Here is a 17,273-nt window from a genome sequence, read left to right on the forward strand (position 1 = left end):
CATCAGGCATGATTCTATTGTAAATGTGTATGTTAAGCTTCAGGAATACTCAGAAATCAGTTTAGTCTGAAACTAATTCCATATCTTCCAAAGTATTTCTGCCCAATTTCCATGGATTTTTTCCAGAAGAAGAATGGAATATAAACTAGATATGTATTCTTGTTATTTCAATACACTTGGAGGTTTTTTTCCTTCTTATACCCACTGCTTTGTCCTAGAAATTGGATCTTGATAGCAGAGTAAAATGAAATCTAAAATAATGCCTAATTTGATATGGACTGCCACTGTGTTTATAAGTTCAGAGATGTCTACAAGATTTCAGTGAGCCCTAAGTTTACCTGCTTGATAGTTCTAAGGTTAGTATTGGGATAAATTCCTTTCCCAAGGCCTTGTTTCTTCCTTTTCAACATTAAAACTTTTCTTTCATCTTATGCTTGAACTGGGAATCAGAGTAATGTGGTTTTGCCTGTTCCTTGCCTCTGGGCTTGCTGGATAGAACAATCCAGATCAGGGTGAATTGCACCCTGGAGTTGGTCCATCAAGAGTTAAGAGCTCTCTGGGAACTTCAGGATAGGAGTAAGCAAAAACAATGTCTCTTTCTGCCCTCCAAGGGGGAGGGAAACTTTCTGGCATATAGGTTTTCTCTCTGCACCAGACTTGGCACATCATTTATTTGCCCTCAGTTGATGTTTGAAAGGTTTCCTTTGCAGAATGGGTCTGGAAGGCTTTCTTCCCTTCAAAGCTTAGACTTTGTAAATGCTAATGATTCTTATGTGAGAGAAGGGGTTGCTGTGTCCTGCTCCTTCTCCTTCCCAATGTGCCAGTGAGAAAGTAAGCCACTTAGTGTTCTTTGAGTTTGCTTCCTGAAGATTTGATTGATAAGGATTTTCCAATCTTAACTCATTTGATTAGCTGCAGTAAGTTCAGCTCTTCATTCTTTTCCTTTCCTTGAGCAGTCACAAAGGAATACCAGCTGTGTTGTGGGAAAAGTACACTTTTTCTTTAAAAAAAGCCCTACAGAACAAAGCTACCTTGTAATGTGATTAGAGAAACTCATTCTTAGCTCATTTATTGCACCAAGTGACATGAATGGTTCACCAAAGATTTGTGCATGGTCAAGATGAATATCATGTACTTAGTGTTTGAAAATGTGCAGAAGAACCAAAAGTCTACAGAGATCCTGAAAATTCAGGAAAATAATGGCTTTTGGAATTAAATGCATCTGAAAAATATTCTATTGGAATGATAGTGTTGGGATGGTTTATTACATAGCTGTAGTTGATAGCTTACATTTTTAGAGTTCAGACAGTACTTTTGCTAAAGGAAAAAATTGATTTTATTCTTTTTATTTTCCATCCAATGTAAAAAGTTAGAGGCTTCCAGACTATTGCATAGGATATGATAAAGCAGATTGAAAAGCCTTACTTTCTCAAAAAATACCACAGGCTAAAACTAGAAGTTATTACTAATGCTTTGAAGCTGAATCTCAGTGCTTTGCTCTGAATGGTGTAAGAAACAATACCATGGAAAAATATTGAAAGTAATGGGTGAAAAGTCATTAAAAATGTCCAAATAAAGAATTTGGGTTCAGCAAATATGAGTTTGTAAGTCCCATGTGGCCTGGGTGCTAGGTGAGCATCTGAAATGGTGAGAACCTTGAGGCACTTCCAAAGAAATGCTCTGGCAGTGCGTTGGGCATAGGGAGGCTCTGTTGGGGAGTTTGGAGAAAGGGATTTAAAACCCTCTGAGTGTGTATTTAATCTTGTCCTTTTTAACAGAAACCAAATTGATGCAGAATAGCAGTATGTAGGTCAGTATTAATTCCAGGTCAGCCCTCTGGAATTGGTGTTTTAGTTGGTCAGGTTAAGAGTGCAATGGGAGCCAATGTTTAACATCTTGGAAAGTGAGACAACACTATAAGCAGTGGATGTTTCCTCCCTCTTAAAAGGGGATAAAGCAAGGTTTGCCAGTAGAGTGTATTTCCCATAGAGATAAAGAACCCTATAGTAGACACAGAGACAGAGATTTAGTGAAACTTAATAGGATCTGAACTTGGCTAAGTTTGTTTGATTTCATGTTTCCTCAAACTGAATTATGAGCTAATGGCACAGGCTGTATTAGGATGTTGTTTTACTGGATTGGTCTCTCCATTGCACAGTTGGTAAAATGCAAAGTGATCATGCAGAATCCTCTATTTTCAATTCCATACTTAGAGCCAGCACTCAAAATGTAGTAATTTTGTTCACTGTGAAATGAGAGGGTGTTTTTATGATCCAGTGCAAACATCTAGTATAATAATTTCAATTCTACCTTCAAGTTCATTTGTGTCTTTAAAGGAAGCTTTGGCTCAGGTTTTGGACAACCAGTCCTGCCAGTAGGTTTGCTAACATATTTAAGAAAATTATGTCAAGAGCTGTGAGAAATTCATGCCACACTTACACAAGATGTGTTAGCATAAGTGAAGTAGAATTTGCTAGTAATAAATAGCTTGAATAAACCCATTTATTTACAGTATGTTTATGAACTTGTTTCACACTGTTTACTCTTCCAAGAAGTGGAATATTAACTCAATTAAGCCTTACCAGAAGTAGATGATATAAATTCAAAACAGACAAAGCACCAAATTTGTGGTGAAGTTTATTGTTATAGATTCAAAATAAACTTACAGCAACAATGCAGTGAATCAGTGAACACTTGCCAGTTCTTTCCTGCCTGAAAATTGGAAAGCAAAAATCTCACCTGATAGGGAGCAATTTTTTTATTAATACTGAAATGTTACAGAATCTCTGGAACTAAGTTTTGCAAAAGTAGCAGCAGCTATCTGTGAGCACTCAAAGCAAGTATCAGTCTTGGACCTGGAATGTGGGGCTGTTGATTCTGAGTCCCGAGAGGTTTGTTCCATTCTTAATTCCTTATCTACAGCATATCTAAAGAATAGGTCTACTTTAGAAAATAGCATTTGTGTAGGGGGGACTGTGGTTTTTTAAAATTCTGCAGTGGTAAATGGAAGAACAGGGGTATGCATGTTTTTTCTTTTCTGATGTAGAAAATATTCTGTCTAAACACTTATTTGCTCAGTCTCCTACTTTCATCTCATGCCATCTCTCCAGGTTGTGATACTCATAAAAGTAGGAAAACCATATTTAATCTGTAGAACAGGGAACAGAGCATGATAAGCAAAAATAGTCTACTCATTGACTGAGATTAGCTTTTGATTGCTTAATGTGTGTTTTAGTTCTTTATTTTGCAATTCAGAAGGAACGTGGAACATTCTTGTGATATCAGTGAAAATATAAGTTCTTTATTGTAGATACAAAATTCTATATTGTAGATATAGATATTGTGATATCTTGAACTTCTCAAAGGTACTCGTTTTAGAAGACTTACTGTTAATTTTCTTTCCCCAAAATCAAGAGAACAGTTTTAAACATAAAACTTGAACCCTTTCAGCAGTAGCTTTTTTATCTTTACTTTCAATCAATGTTCATAATCAGGTCTGACTATTGGGTGACTTCCCGAGTGAACGAATTTGGGTTGGGTTTAGATTTAATAAATAATTTTGCTTCTGCAGAATGACCCATTACTGTCTGAATCCAAGTGTGGATTGCCTTGTTATTTCAATATGTGTTTTAGGAATCACCTAGACTGCTTTAAAAGGAATGCCAGTCTTGAGGCAGAGAGATTGCTTTGGAGGAAGGCTTGGCTCTTGTATAGATTCCAACAGGTAGCTAAGCTTCTCTGATCCTGATTCCTGCCTGCACAGAGATGATAATTCTTCCTTTCCTCCCTGCCTGCAGTCAGCTCTTTGAAGAAAAGAACGAGAGCATTATCTGAAGGGAGTAGAGTGGAAGAAAAGAGTTTATAATACAGATGCTACAAAAATTTAGTGTGTGGTGTACTTGTACATAGTAATAAGTTGTAATAAGTTGATGTGCAAGAGGAAGCCTTGCAACATGAAAGAAAAGTAATACTATGCATTCTCTTAGTCCCAAACTCATTTTATAGCTGTGCTCTGGAGGCTTACCTTATAAAGAGCACATTTTGCAACAGGTTAATTATTTAAATATTATGTAGAAAATTATTATCTAAGACTTAAGGCTGTGCAATAAAGTATTGCAGGTTGCTTAAAAATCAGTCAAATCTTCAATTGAGATTTATAGCTTCTTAAATAACTTGTTCAAATCTCATTAAGATGAACAAGAAGTACAAAAGAGGCACTCTTGGGGGAAAAAAATGAACATGATTTTAAGGGAATATATTGAGTGAAAATGGCCTTCTAGCTTTAAACCTAGAGGCTAGAGAGTCTGAAATTGCTTTTCAGTGTAAATAACTCTCATAAATGAAATTAAAATTTTTATTAAGATTCATGCCATGGTCATCCTGGTGAAAACAGGATTACGCTTATGGTATAAATAAGAAAATGACTTTACAGTGTGTATGGGGAAAAGTGTTTCAATTTGGAGAGCTGTCTTTGGGCATCAGATGCTGGCCCACATTTCTGGCAGGTAACATTTGCTGTAGTTATGATCTGTTGCTTGTTGAGGGTGGAGGAGTGACTTCAGCCAGGCACAAAGCACAAGTGAGGTTTAAAAAGTTTTCAAAAGAGAAGCAGAAAGGTTACCTTTTTTCACACCTTTCCCTTCCTCCCTTGCATTGTTCAACAGATGGAATAACTGCCTCAAGTAAAACAGCAAAAGACCAAATGCTGTAACAAACCCCTTGTCATCAGTGATGATTAATTATTTCTGTTGTTAAATATACCCTGTAAAACACATTGCTTGATTTCCTAAAACCTGTAGTGTCTTAAAGATAGCTACATGTGCAGTATCTTTACTTCTTTAGCAAGAAAAGACCTCATGGAAATAACTCTTCTCCTGCTGCTGGAGGGAGCAGGGAGCCTGCTTGCTTGTTCCATGGATTAACCCAGTTCTAGAGGGACTTGGACTCTGCTGGATGGTTTTGTTCTAGCCCCTGATTTAATGGCTTGATCCATAAAAGAGCTTTTAGATGTTTCATGGTTCTGTGTGTCACATTACCTATTCAATCTTCAGCTGCTGTGGTGGTATCAAAATTTCAGCTTAGAATTTTTAATTTGTTTGTGGGGGGGGTTGGGGATTTTTGTCTTACAGGAATACTTGAAAACTCAGAATCTAATCTTTTATATAAGTAATGCACTGTCCTTACAAATTCCTTATCTCTCTTTTAAAACTTGAGCTAAAAATAATCCTTTTCTTCTTTTCTAGATTGCTTCTGATTAGAAGTTATCAAACACTGCTCATTTTGAGCTTGTGGCTTCCTAAGTTATCACAATAACTGACTTTGAATGCATCATAATGCTTATAAAGAATTCTCTGAGAAGTAATTTCTGTTTAATTGTAGATTCTTTGCAATCATGATTGATTTAGAGTTCCTTACTGGAATGAGAAAGACAATGAATTTGACCCCCAATTTCCTGTTTGGTTGGCGTCATGCTGTTCAAGAATAAAATGCTTATCATTTAATCAGAGTGGCTTCATGAACTTAGCTGTTTAGTGATATTGCAAAAGCTGTCTTAAATGGTGTTGCAAATTCTCCTTCAGATGTGTTCTTTCCAAATTCAATAATTAAAATGTAAATTATGTACCTTTATTGAACAGAAACCTGCTGCCTTCTTTAATGACAATTTGTTTGTGTTGTGGAATCACACCTTTAACAAAATATCATCTCAGTCTGACTGCAGATCAAAAGTAACCTTGTAATCAAGAATTCTCAGAAGATGCAATTTAGTCATTAAATCTGTGCTCTGTGGCAGGTCACCAGTGGGTAATGTCCCCTAGCTCAATGAAATATTAAATCAGTAGCTGAACTTTTGACCCATCTTTGCAATTAAGTATACTAAGAACCTTTTACAATGAACTTCTGGTGTAGGCATGCTGCTTGTTTTCTTTCTACAGCAGACATTGTGTGCGGGAGTTATTTCCTTTTTTTTTTTTTAAGTGGAGTGCATGTCAGTTCAAATTTTATTTCTTCAGAAACATAATTTGTTATATGGGCTGGACTCTGAGTAACAATGGAGTGACCAGAACTCTAAAAACCTCTTAATGTTTTAGATGAAAAATTGCAAAATGCTCTCTGTCCTAACAAACAGATTATTTCTAGGTCCCTGCTCATTGCCAAGTCCAAACTAATGGTAAGGGAAAGGAATTTTCTGAAAATCTTGTGGATCTCTCCCAGCTCAGGATCTTAAAAATAAACCCCCAATATTAGGATTATAATTGTATCACTTTTCCAGGCTACTAAGATTTGAAGTTGTTGTGCACATGGGTAGAATAGGCTCAAAATGCTATTACAGCAGTCTTTCAGTGAGGTTTTTTTTTTGTGTTTAGGCACTTCAAAATTGGTTTCCAGAGAACCCTTTGGAAATGAAATTACTTTCTTGCTTCATACTGTGTATCCTGCTGTGGTGCTGATAGTTGCAGTCAAGCACCGTGATTTTAAATATCATGGATCATTGAAACATAACTTTTTCTCATTTGAATTATATATTATAAACATATTATATTGATGGTAGCCCACTTCTCAGGTTGGTTATGATATTTATTCATGAGACAGGAGCAGTAAAGGCTGTGTTGTTGGTCACAAGTAATGCACTGTTGGTAATGCAACAGCTCTGCTTTCAGCAACTGAGTACCAAGCTTGCTAGAGGACTTGCTAGAGTAATTAAAAATTGGGGGGGAGGAAGTGTCAAAACTTTTGACTGTTTGGCTTTGTTTAGTGTAAAGTGATATTGATGCATTTCAGTTGGTCTTAGTGCATGTGCATCTTGGATACTAGAGGCAAACTTGGGAAAAGAATTCTCATTTAACCTTTTTTGATGTACAATTTTCATTATTTATAAGGAAGACTAGGAAATCTAAGCATTCAGTGTTTGGTTTCAGCTGAAACATGCTTTGAGGATACTAGTTTGTATTCACAAAGGAAATTTTTTGTGTGCATCACAGAGAAAGTTTATTTTAGTCTGCCCTTGACAAATTAATGTTTGTTTTAAAGGAAAGATTTTTGCAGGAAGTTTGTGGCTCTACAAATGATGAGTCTGGAAACAAATGAAACCTCTCTAGACTTGAGGCCTTATTGGTTTTTTACTGACTCAAAGAGGGGGGGGGGAAATGTCTAGGAAACATAGCTTTTCCTTGGCTTTGAAAGAGGCTAAATAATCATCTAGCATTATGAGTAACTCAAAAGCTGTTCAGTAGTTTCACATTACATTTTAAACAGAGGTTGATGCTAGGAATTTCAAAAACTACGTGAATCATTTACTGCCTTAATTTTTTTTCTCAAAAATTTTAAGCCCTGAATTTTAGTTCATTATTTAATAATATAAACTTTCAGATTTATAGAACTTCTAACTTTCATCCCTTGGTAATCTAGTGGCCACAAAAGGATCTTTGGTTATGCTTAATTTAGGACTTCACTTGATGTATGCAAAGCTTAAAATTAAATTCAAGAAAACTATTCCTTTCAAGTAAAATAATGGCATTTTTGGCTGGTTTTAGGGACTTATTCTTGCTCCTACTACAGCTTTGATATATGTATATATATATAGATATTTCATGCATATGATGTAACATCTTGTGTGTATTATATATACTTACTTTGGTTTAGGACTTATACAAATAATGCAAAGAAAAAAGCTGTGTACCTGGTTTCCAGTAATGTAATCTGTATTAGAATTTTTTCATGACTTTCCAAAATTTAGTTAGTGACTACAGTATTTCTGGGTATAGTGATGGCAAAACATGATTAATTATGCATTTTTATCCTGATGTGGGTAGGATATGTATTAAATCAGAACAGATATTCAGTAAAACACTTGAAAGGAACAAAGGAAATATTATCTGTCTAAATCTGGTGAGGTTTTTTGTATTTTTTGGTGAATTTGGGTTTTTTTTGGTGTTTGTTCTTTGTCCCTTTTCTTTAAAATGTCCCATTTGGACAACAGTGAGTATTTCAAGTTATGTGTTCAAAGTCTTGTATGCAAGTCTATGCCTTTGGGGTAATGAGCAAGGCATGACTAATTTCTAGCAATTTGGTCTCTGGACCATGTCCTGGAGGGCCAAAATAGTCAGATGAAAATGTTGATTTTAATCAGCCTCTCCATTGCCTGATGTCTCAATTACAGCAAGTCTTAGCTTAGCACTCTGACTCCTGTCAGACTTCATCTGTATTATTTCTGTAAGCCTGCCAACAATTTCCAATTCTGCTCACTCTTAAAAACTTCAACCCACAAAAGCATGGCCCCAAACCTATGCATGCCTTGCTGCAAAGAACTAATTACAGCTGACTCTGTTCATTGATGTTCAGTGTGATTGGGCATGAGAAATAGCCTCTGTGGGCATCACTGAGGTCTGTACATGTGGGCATGCTGAAATTGGGTGACTTCTGTCACTCTGCATGTATCACATGTTGTACTACTTCCTCAAATTAGATTCAGTGTCTGTGGAGCAGAAGTGTGAAACTAGCTTAATTTGAGTTTTGGATTTTTGGTTTTGTTTTTTTCTTTAAATTTAATACCTATTTAAAATGTTACACTGAATTTTAAAATACATTGCCTGTAGAGAGTTAGAAACTCCATTGTGGACAGTTTCCTGGAATTTTCTGGATTGCAAGCCCTTGTGTGTTGTCAGACTTCTCTGGAACTACATCTTGTCAGGGGGAAAGATTACACTGTGGATTGAACTGTGAAGGGATTTCCAGATGATTTAGCTAGAAGCTCTGGGCTTTTCAGCTCCATGCAGGAGGTCTGTGTGCAAAGGAGAGGAAAAAAATTGTCATTCTTGATAAGGTTTGACAAAGCTGCTCTGAAGCATTAGTTCAGAGCTTGATGCCATATACATCCAAATCTATCCCCAAGTGTGTCCTCTGAAATAGCACCAAAATGATGGGTGGGGCTGTCCAACATGCAGTTTTAAAGAAACCACTTCTTAAGAAGTGTTCTTTCATACACCAGTGCTGGGTTAACACTGTATGAAAGCTGTAAAAGGTATGTGAGAAACCAAAGTAAAATAGCATCACAGAAATACCAATGGTGCAGCAAACACATCATACCCCTTGACTGAGTGAGCTCAGTCAGCTATTGTTCATTATTTACTGATAATTCCAGTTGCTATGATGTCTGAAGGAACAGGCTGCAAAGTGTATCACTTAGGTGGGAATAGTGGCAGAACTTCTGGAAGAGAGATAAAACCTCTGAAGTAATTGAGACTCAGATTTTTTCCTATCTGTGTATGTGATAATAAGCTACAGCTCATTGCTCAGTATTTTTTTTTGTTCCAGCTTCAAGTATTCTATATCATTGCATGTTGTTAGTTTTCCTCTTAAATATTTTTTTGTAGTTCTATATATATATATAGATGAACACAGATAATTTGTATTCTGTTTTTTTAATCTTGTTATCTTGTGTGTGTATTAACAAGGTAATATTCAGTTGTCCTTTAATTTAGTCTGACTTGTTTGGCTCTGTTCCTTCAGAAGTGCATTGCCTGATATTGCATTCAAATGTGAGACTGATGGATGATTTTGGTGCCAGGCAGCTTGTAGGCTATGGTCAGCAATCTCTTGGTTACTATACCCCCTTCTGGATAGTCAGTATACGGGGTGACAATAATCAAGTGGAGTGGCCAGAATGAGATGACAATAGTGTGACTATAGAGGGTCCTCATGTTGTGATATCTCTTGGAACTGATAGCTGGATGAAAATTCTGCAACTGTTTGTCATGTTTGCAGACTGTCCTGTGGTGACTGCTTTAATTCGTAACTTTACCAGAGTTCTCCTGTCTTTAAGTATACGTCTAAACTAATTTTCCAGCTCCAGCTTGTACTTTTATGCTCTGGATTTCAGATTTAGAGGTTTTAAGTGTCTGTAATGATTTGCTTTCTAATGTCAGTGTCTATGTAAAGTGTCTATGATTATTTATGTTTTTAAAATTATTCAATAGCCCCCTAACATATATTTAGACTGTACTTCAGAGTACACTGACATTTTTATATCTCTGCATTTAATCTAAACAGATGCTTTCTTTGTTAGTACTTGAGGTTGTAAAGAAAATGCAAGTTGACAAGTAGGAGTAGAGCTTATTCTTTTGCACTGTCAGTCTGCCTGCAGACCTAGGGATGGTACATGGACCAGAAGACACGGACTTACTGAGGTGCTTCTGAGATTGCTCCCTGGTTATGCATGACTGAAAGGATTCCCACCCACCTGTTAATGATATTTAACATCTCCAGATAATCCTTCACCATTGTTGTGATGCAGGGAGCAGTCTTATGGGAGGAAATACAAAAATCAAAGCTTTGGGGGCATGTGGTGCATCTTCCTGAGCAACTTTTTTCCATGTGTTCTTTGCTGTCCCTTTGGTTTTTGCCATTTTTCTCTCGCTTTCTCCCAATATTTTAACCTCCTCACTGAATACAGGAATGGAAGCTTTATCCTTCTCAGAGGAGAAAGTGAGCTATTGAGTCATTAAGAAAAAAATGGGCTTTTTTGCCAGACTTCAGGTGCAGTTATTTCCCACAGATTGCTCCCAAAATAAATTGTTCTTAATGCTGGCAGACAGATTTCTTTCTGAATCATCCAAAAGAAATCTTATATCTGGAATTATTTTTTCTGCTTCCTAGGTCTTTATTCTCTCATCCCCTGCCAGTAAAAACATTTGGGATAATGATTATTGTGATAATGTCATACATACTTTAGTAGGCCTATGCTCTCATTTTCTTTCAGGATGGAGAAGGAAAAGCCAAAGAAATGAGCTTTCCCCCGATGAGTTTTCTTTTGTGTTGCTGTTCTGTATATCGGCTCTACTTGATACCTCACTCTAGCATTGAATTTTGTCCCATGTCAATGGGGTGTTGTACACTCTGCCAGTTCAGATAATTGATCCAGGTCTGTCAAGGAGTATTCTCTTCATATACTTTGCTTAAATGCTGCACTGACAGAATAAACTTCTTTTGGCTTTGGAAAATTTAGTAGCAGTCTTCAAGCTGAAAGTCACCGTGTGGTTTAGTATTTTTGTGGAGCAGAGTATTTAGGACATTAATTTTCTACCATATACCATACTACTGTTCTTATGTGCAAAATTTATTTCTGCTAGTAGAAGTATTTTCTTTAGTTCCCCCCACCCCCCAAAAAAAAAAAAATTATGAAAGATTGTGTTAAGTGGTTTTGAAGACATTCATCCCATGAATAAAGCTTGGCTTGGTCAAAGTTTCACCAGAAGTTGAAACCTTGCAAAAGATGCATGAGGATGCAATGAGGTCTGAATACCAAGTGTTTTTGTAAGAGAGGGTTTCAGGGTAGTAGGAGGCTGGTACACAATTATTTAATGAGTTCTGTTTTGATGCCCTCATTGCTGTGGTCGAATAACTAGCACTTCTCTCTTCAGCACTTTCATAATTTTACATTGAAACAGTGGATGCATCCTGAACTTTTTTTATGAATAAAACAGTATTGCAAAAATAAAAAGAAATGTGTAAAATGTGGGCCAAGATTTTAGCATGACAATTAAACCTGCTGCACCTACATTTAGAAAAAAAATCCACAAAACATTGTGGCTTAGCCTTTTTGTCTCTGCACTTGCCACATGCAACAGATTATTTCCAGTCTTGCCTGAAACATTTTGAGATTGCTTTATTTGTTAAAAAACTGGCAATGTGCTAAAGCAGTTCTTTCTGTTAAGTGTGCCATTAATTACTACCTTACATTAATTAAAGTAAATGCAATCATGAGGGCAAGCTGGCAGTGTTAAAGTTAATGATCCAAGACATTATTACTTAGCACAACTTCAAAGTTCATTCAAGCGATTTGAAACGGTAGGAATTAGATTGAGCTATGTGGTCATAAAATTCTAAAAGCCATGATTTTAGCCTTTGTGTGAAACTCATGATGGATTTCATGTTAGCTTGAATAAATTAAGGGCAGAGATAATTGCCCAATACTGGTCTTTTTGCAAAAACTTTAATTTGAAAAAATGTACCTGCTCAGACTTTACCTAAGCAAAGTTTGCGTGCTGTTAAAGGCAAATGCACTGAAGTACCCATTGTGTTAAATCCTGCACCACCTTTAGGAAGCCACTGTCCTCACCTGAGATGTCAACAGCAAATTTAATATAAGACAAAATATGTGAGCTAATATCAAAAAGAGGAGAGAGAAGTAATAAAGCTGTGGTTGTACATGGTATAGGCCTGAATTAAAGCTTATTTGAAATAATGTGTTCTAAATCTTCATTTACTTCAGGCACTCCTCTCAGTTTTACCAGTCTGAGCTCCACTTTGAATCACATTTGAATTCACATTTTCTAGTCTGCTTCACAATTTCTTGCAGATGACTTTAGATTTTTAGAATATGACTCTTTGAAACAGTGGAGTGATGCAATGGAGACTGCAGAATCTCTCTGGCTCATTTATGATCATGCTTTGTGATTCAAGTGGCTATTCACTGATATCCTATTCAGGTGGGGTTTTTTGGGCTACTTAGAAGGATTTTGGTCTTTAAACTATTCTTGATGCATTTGCATTAAAGATAAAGGTGTAATTAAAAGGAGACCTATTAAAGAATTTAACTGCCTCTTCAGAAGCTTCTGTTTGTTTTGGGTACTATGGCCCTTAAATTTGAAATTACCAGCATAAACAAGACAATACTGACTGAAATCATAATGATGCCTCAGGTTTTAGCTTTTCTATTTTTCAGTTTCTGTGCTGCTTTAGTGTGTATTTCTGAGCTTCATATTAGGGGATGGTGAGCTTTCTGTGCAGAGTAGGGAGACAAAACAATTCCTTCTCTAGCTGGGGACCAAGGACAAATGATCCAAAATTCAGGCCCAAGAGCATAAACAATGTGGGCTGAAAAGAGAAAAACAAGAAGGATGGGACTTCATCACCTAAAGCTGTAATTGGACAATTAACTCCAATATGCAAATGGAGCAGAACTTATAAAAGTGAGAGTCCCTGTGACTGGTCAGGCTTTTTTGTGACCATTTTGGGTTCACCTTAGGTGCAGCCCTGGCTGGGCTCTTCTGTTGCCCAAGGTGCATCCATTGAGGCCTTTTAATAAATCCCTCCTTTATTCTTCCGCACAGTCTAGCCTCTGTTCTAAGCCAGCCTTCACAAGGCATCAATAACAGCAAGAAATTCTAACAAATTCATCACTTATAGAGGTATGCAAACAAAATACAGTTGGTGTGACTAGAACAGGCTGGTTAAATCGGGATGTCTGTGTGGTGTTCCTCTAGTTGTGGGTGAATACAGTCAGTGTCCTGAGCTGCTGAGGTCCTGCTCACTTTGGTGTCCCAGCTCACTTTTCTCAGTGTATCTGATCTTTGTTAGTAAAGTAATCTTGAAAAAAAATCTATGCTTCTACCTTCTGCAATCAATGTTTAAATGACATCATTGAGGGAGATAAAAAGGCTTATGCTGGCAGAGGTGTGTAAGGATTAACTTTCATTGCTCTAATGTTTTACAAATTCTTTTATTAAGGAGAAAAATGCTCAAAATTAGTTTCTATTTATGGAGGAAGGAATGGGGAATTGAACTACTAGATGGTAAGAATTCCTATGCTTATGCTAACATTTAAATCTTGGCTCAAAACTCCTAATCTGAGTCTGATTTCCCTTGTCCTTAATAAATTATTAAGGATTAAAAGGAGAACCAACAATTCCTATGGATAGGAAGTGAGCAGAACCTTATATCTGATGTTTTCAGGACAAGCCATTGCTGTCCCAACCCTAGAAAATATTAGACACTACGCCCTTTCCTGTAAGAGCAGCGCACTTACACCCATAATCTCCCCTGTGTTGTAGGAACACGACAGCACCTGTGGTGAGCATTCTGAATAATTATAATGCAATCTTCTGTGGTAGTTGGTACTGGAAAATAACTTTGGAGGGGGAAAAAATTGCCCTCTTCTACAAAATTATTGCTAGCTATCTTTTTCATGACTATTCTGAGTATGTTTGCAGTGTTGCTACAAGATTTGCCTGGGCTTTTATTGTGTCTTCTGTAGGCTGTAATTCTTTTTCAAGGCTGCTTTCTTCCAAGGATCTTTTACTTTCAAGCTGTCTATCTTGGCTTAAACATTTTTTTTAAGGTTCAAATATCTATCAGAGAGCAGAATAACTCAATGTGACACATTTGCCCAAAGCACTCAGCAAGGAATCCTGTGAATGATTATACATGTCTTGCAACTTGTTCAGGAAGCAATGAGGGAAATAAGTGAATCCTTGCTGAGGACACATTGCTCAGACTTCCTGCCAGCAAATGAAAAATGTGACGTATGCAGCACATAGAGCAATACTGAAATGACAGCCACCTGATGAGCTGCAGTGTGGTAAATAGCTGCCCCACTAGAGATGCTGGAGGGGGGAGGCACCAAGAATGCCAAAATATACTTATTTACAGCAAGAGTGGGCAGTGGAGAGAGAAATGGTGAGAAGAAATGAGGCTGTGTTGTCAGAGCATGAAGTGGGCAAAGCTTTGGTGGTCCTTGGCCTGTATTTCTATGCAACTCAACGCTGCAGTAAAACACTTGTGCTCTTTAGGGGCCTAAATATAGACATGTTCATAGTGAGATGGATTTCACAGGGCACTGCAGATGTCTAAACAAAGCATCTGGGAGGCTGAAGCTATTCTAAAGGGGTTTGTTCTTTTTCTGGTAAATGCACAAAGGAAGGAACGTGAAGAACCAGAACTTTGCTCTGATAAATGTGCCAATAAAGAAAGGATTTTCACTGCTACTCTGTGGATCAAAAGACATTTTCTTCAAGTTCAGAAATTTCTGTCATGCTGTGGGAAGGGATGAATGCCAGGGGGTGTTCTTACATTTCTATTTTCCCTGATATATTTCCCAGAAAATAGAAAAATGTGACCAATACAGTCTTGCTATTTGAGTTTAAAAAAACCCCAAAAACTCAAATCCCCAAAATATTATGAAATAGCTCAAATATAATGATGTATTAATGTGATAGCCCCATTTGGTTTTGGTACTTGACAGTCTTACAGACACAAGATGCATTTTTTTCAGCAATAATAATGGGCCTCTGATTTTTGGGTGGAGTTAAGTGTCTCCTCAGAAGCAATGCTGATAATCTAGTACAACAAGCGTTGAAATCTGTGCCTGTTATATGTAGTTTTGTGCTGAAGCCTCACTGGTTAATACTAAACATCTCAGAAAGTAAACAGAATTTTAGAAATACCACCTCTATTTACTGTGGCTGTGTGCTGATTTGAGTGCAGTGGTAATAGGGGTGCAGCTGTGTTTGTAGCACAAACTGCCCCAATGAGAAACAGAAATCTTCTGGGTCTATTTCTGCTTCACATGTTCCAGCCATAGCTACACAGCTGCTCACTCTACATGGCTGAAGGACTTGCTGTGATACTCTAAATACAGCCTGCAGGAATTAGGGAGTTGTAGGTTTGGGGTTTGTTTTTCTTCTAAATCTTGTCATTTGTTTATTTTACTTTGTAGTATGTGTGTGTCTGTAACATGGAAATAGATGACTGCTATCCAAAAAGGAAGGTGTCAAACACTTGGCTTTGTGTTTAAGTTATCTGAGGCATGTCTCCTATTTCTGTTTATGCTTTTCCAGTCGTAGAAATTCCAGAGTTAGTAGGTTTTATGAGAGTTGTGTGCAATTTGTTTCAAGCAATGTGGTTAATTGAAATGTCTGGGGACATCAAATCATTTTGTGCAGAAAGTGGTGTCATTTCTTGGTAATATATATAAGTGAAGTTGTTTAGTTCTACTTTTAGTTCTACTTTTTCAATGAATTTCTAATTTCCTCCTTTCTACACTGAGAACCTGTCTCTCTTTCCTACCCTGCATTTGAATTCTTAATGTTCAAGGCAAATTTCCTCTGGACAGAAGTGCTGATAAAACAGTGTAAAAAAAACCCCAAAAAACAAAACACCAAAACAAAACCACAAACACCCCCGCCCCCCCAAAAAAATAAACAAACCACCAAAACAAAACAAGAAGCCAGAAATCCAAGTAATAGACAGCTTACAACCTGCCCATGTCAAGAAACCTTAGAGAAGACAATAATGTTATGGTGGTGCTTTAACGACAAGAAAAAACAAAACACATCAAACTAAAAGAAAAACAAAACAAAATCTGCCAAAATCCAAACAAAACCTAACAGAAGATGTTGGAATACTTCATTTCTCTGTTAGACATTACACTGTTATTTTACAATTTAAATCTGGTTTATGTATGTTGCCATATTTACAAACTTTTCAATGGAGAATACTGAACTTTTTTTTTTTTACCTGTTTGAGGGATAATGGTGTCAGTAAACTGCCAGTTTTCAAAGCTAACTGTCCTGGCCTCAGGTATTTAAACAGATGCCTTAGAGATACTGTCTCAGTTTAGAATGTAAGGACAGCCTGTATTTGAGACTGAACAGTCAGTGATGCTGGTTGAAGATATACAGCTAATTTGCATTGACATTCAGGACTGTCTTGGTGCCCAAATCTGCATCTATTCACATGAATCCCCTACAGACTGAAATACTAAGGTAGCATGGCAGGAAATTACTTTGTGCATAAATATTTTATCTTGAACATTTTAACAGCTTTGTTCTTATGACCATATTACTCATGACTTTTACACTAACAGAAGAGTAGGAAGACTTATGCTTCAAGTTAAGCCTGTGTAATGTGGAATTTTTGTTGTGTGTATTTGCTAAGAAAGAAAATGTGCTTCACTTCTCTTGCTTCCCTCTATGAACTAATATGTATTAAAATATAGGATTATGCTGGGGTCTTCTGTGTGTGAAGAGCACCATAATCCCCATGCAAAACACCTTTTTAATGTGTTACAAGTTTTAATAGGAGTGCCAGAGCTCTAAAGATAATTAACCAAGTATTTGGGAGTTATAGACCTCTTAGGTTCAATATAGAAAGGTATATAATTCAAATCATTCACTGTTCAATTATTAAAGGAGGCAAACGGTACTGACTAGAGTTTGGTATGATGTCTCTTCTAAATTGCTGAGGCATTCCTTAACCAAGTAAAAGAATAAATTATATTAATTGTTCATCTGTTGATTTCTTGAATTGAAAAAACAGGGAAATTCATTATTGTTCTAATTAATGTTGGCCTTTTTAACACAACTAGGATAACATCACATAGGAGATATAGATCTAGTTGACAATAACACTGTTAACCCTTGGTCCTAATTTTCATAAATTTCTCATCACTTTCTATGTTTCCTGATCCTTTCTGAGTAGGGGAGCATTCTTTTTCA

This window comes from Fringilla coelebs, assembly GCF_963513975.1.
Source record: "Fringilla coelebs genome assembly, chromosome: 7".
Classification (NCBI taxonomy): domain Eukaryota; kingdom Metazoa; phylum Chordata; class Aves; order Passeriformes; family Fringillidae; genus Fringilla; species Fringilla coelebs.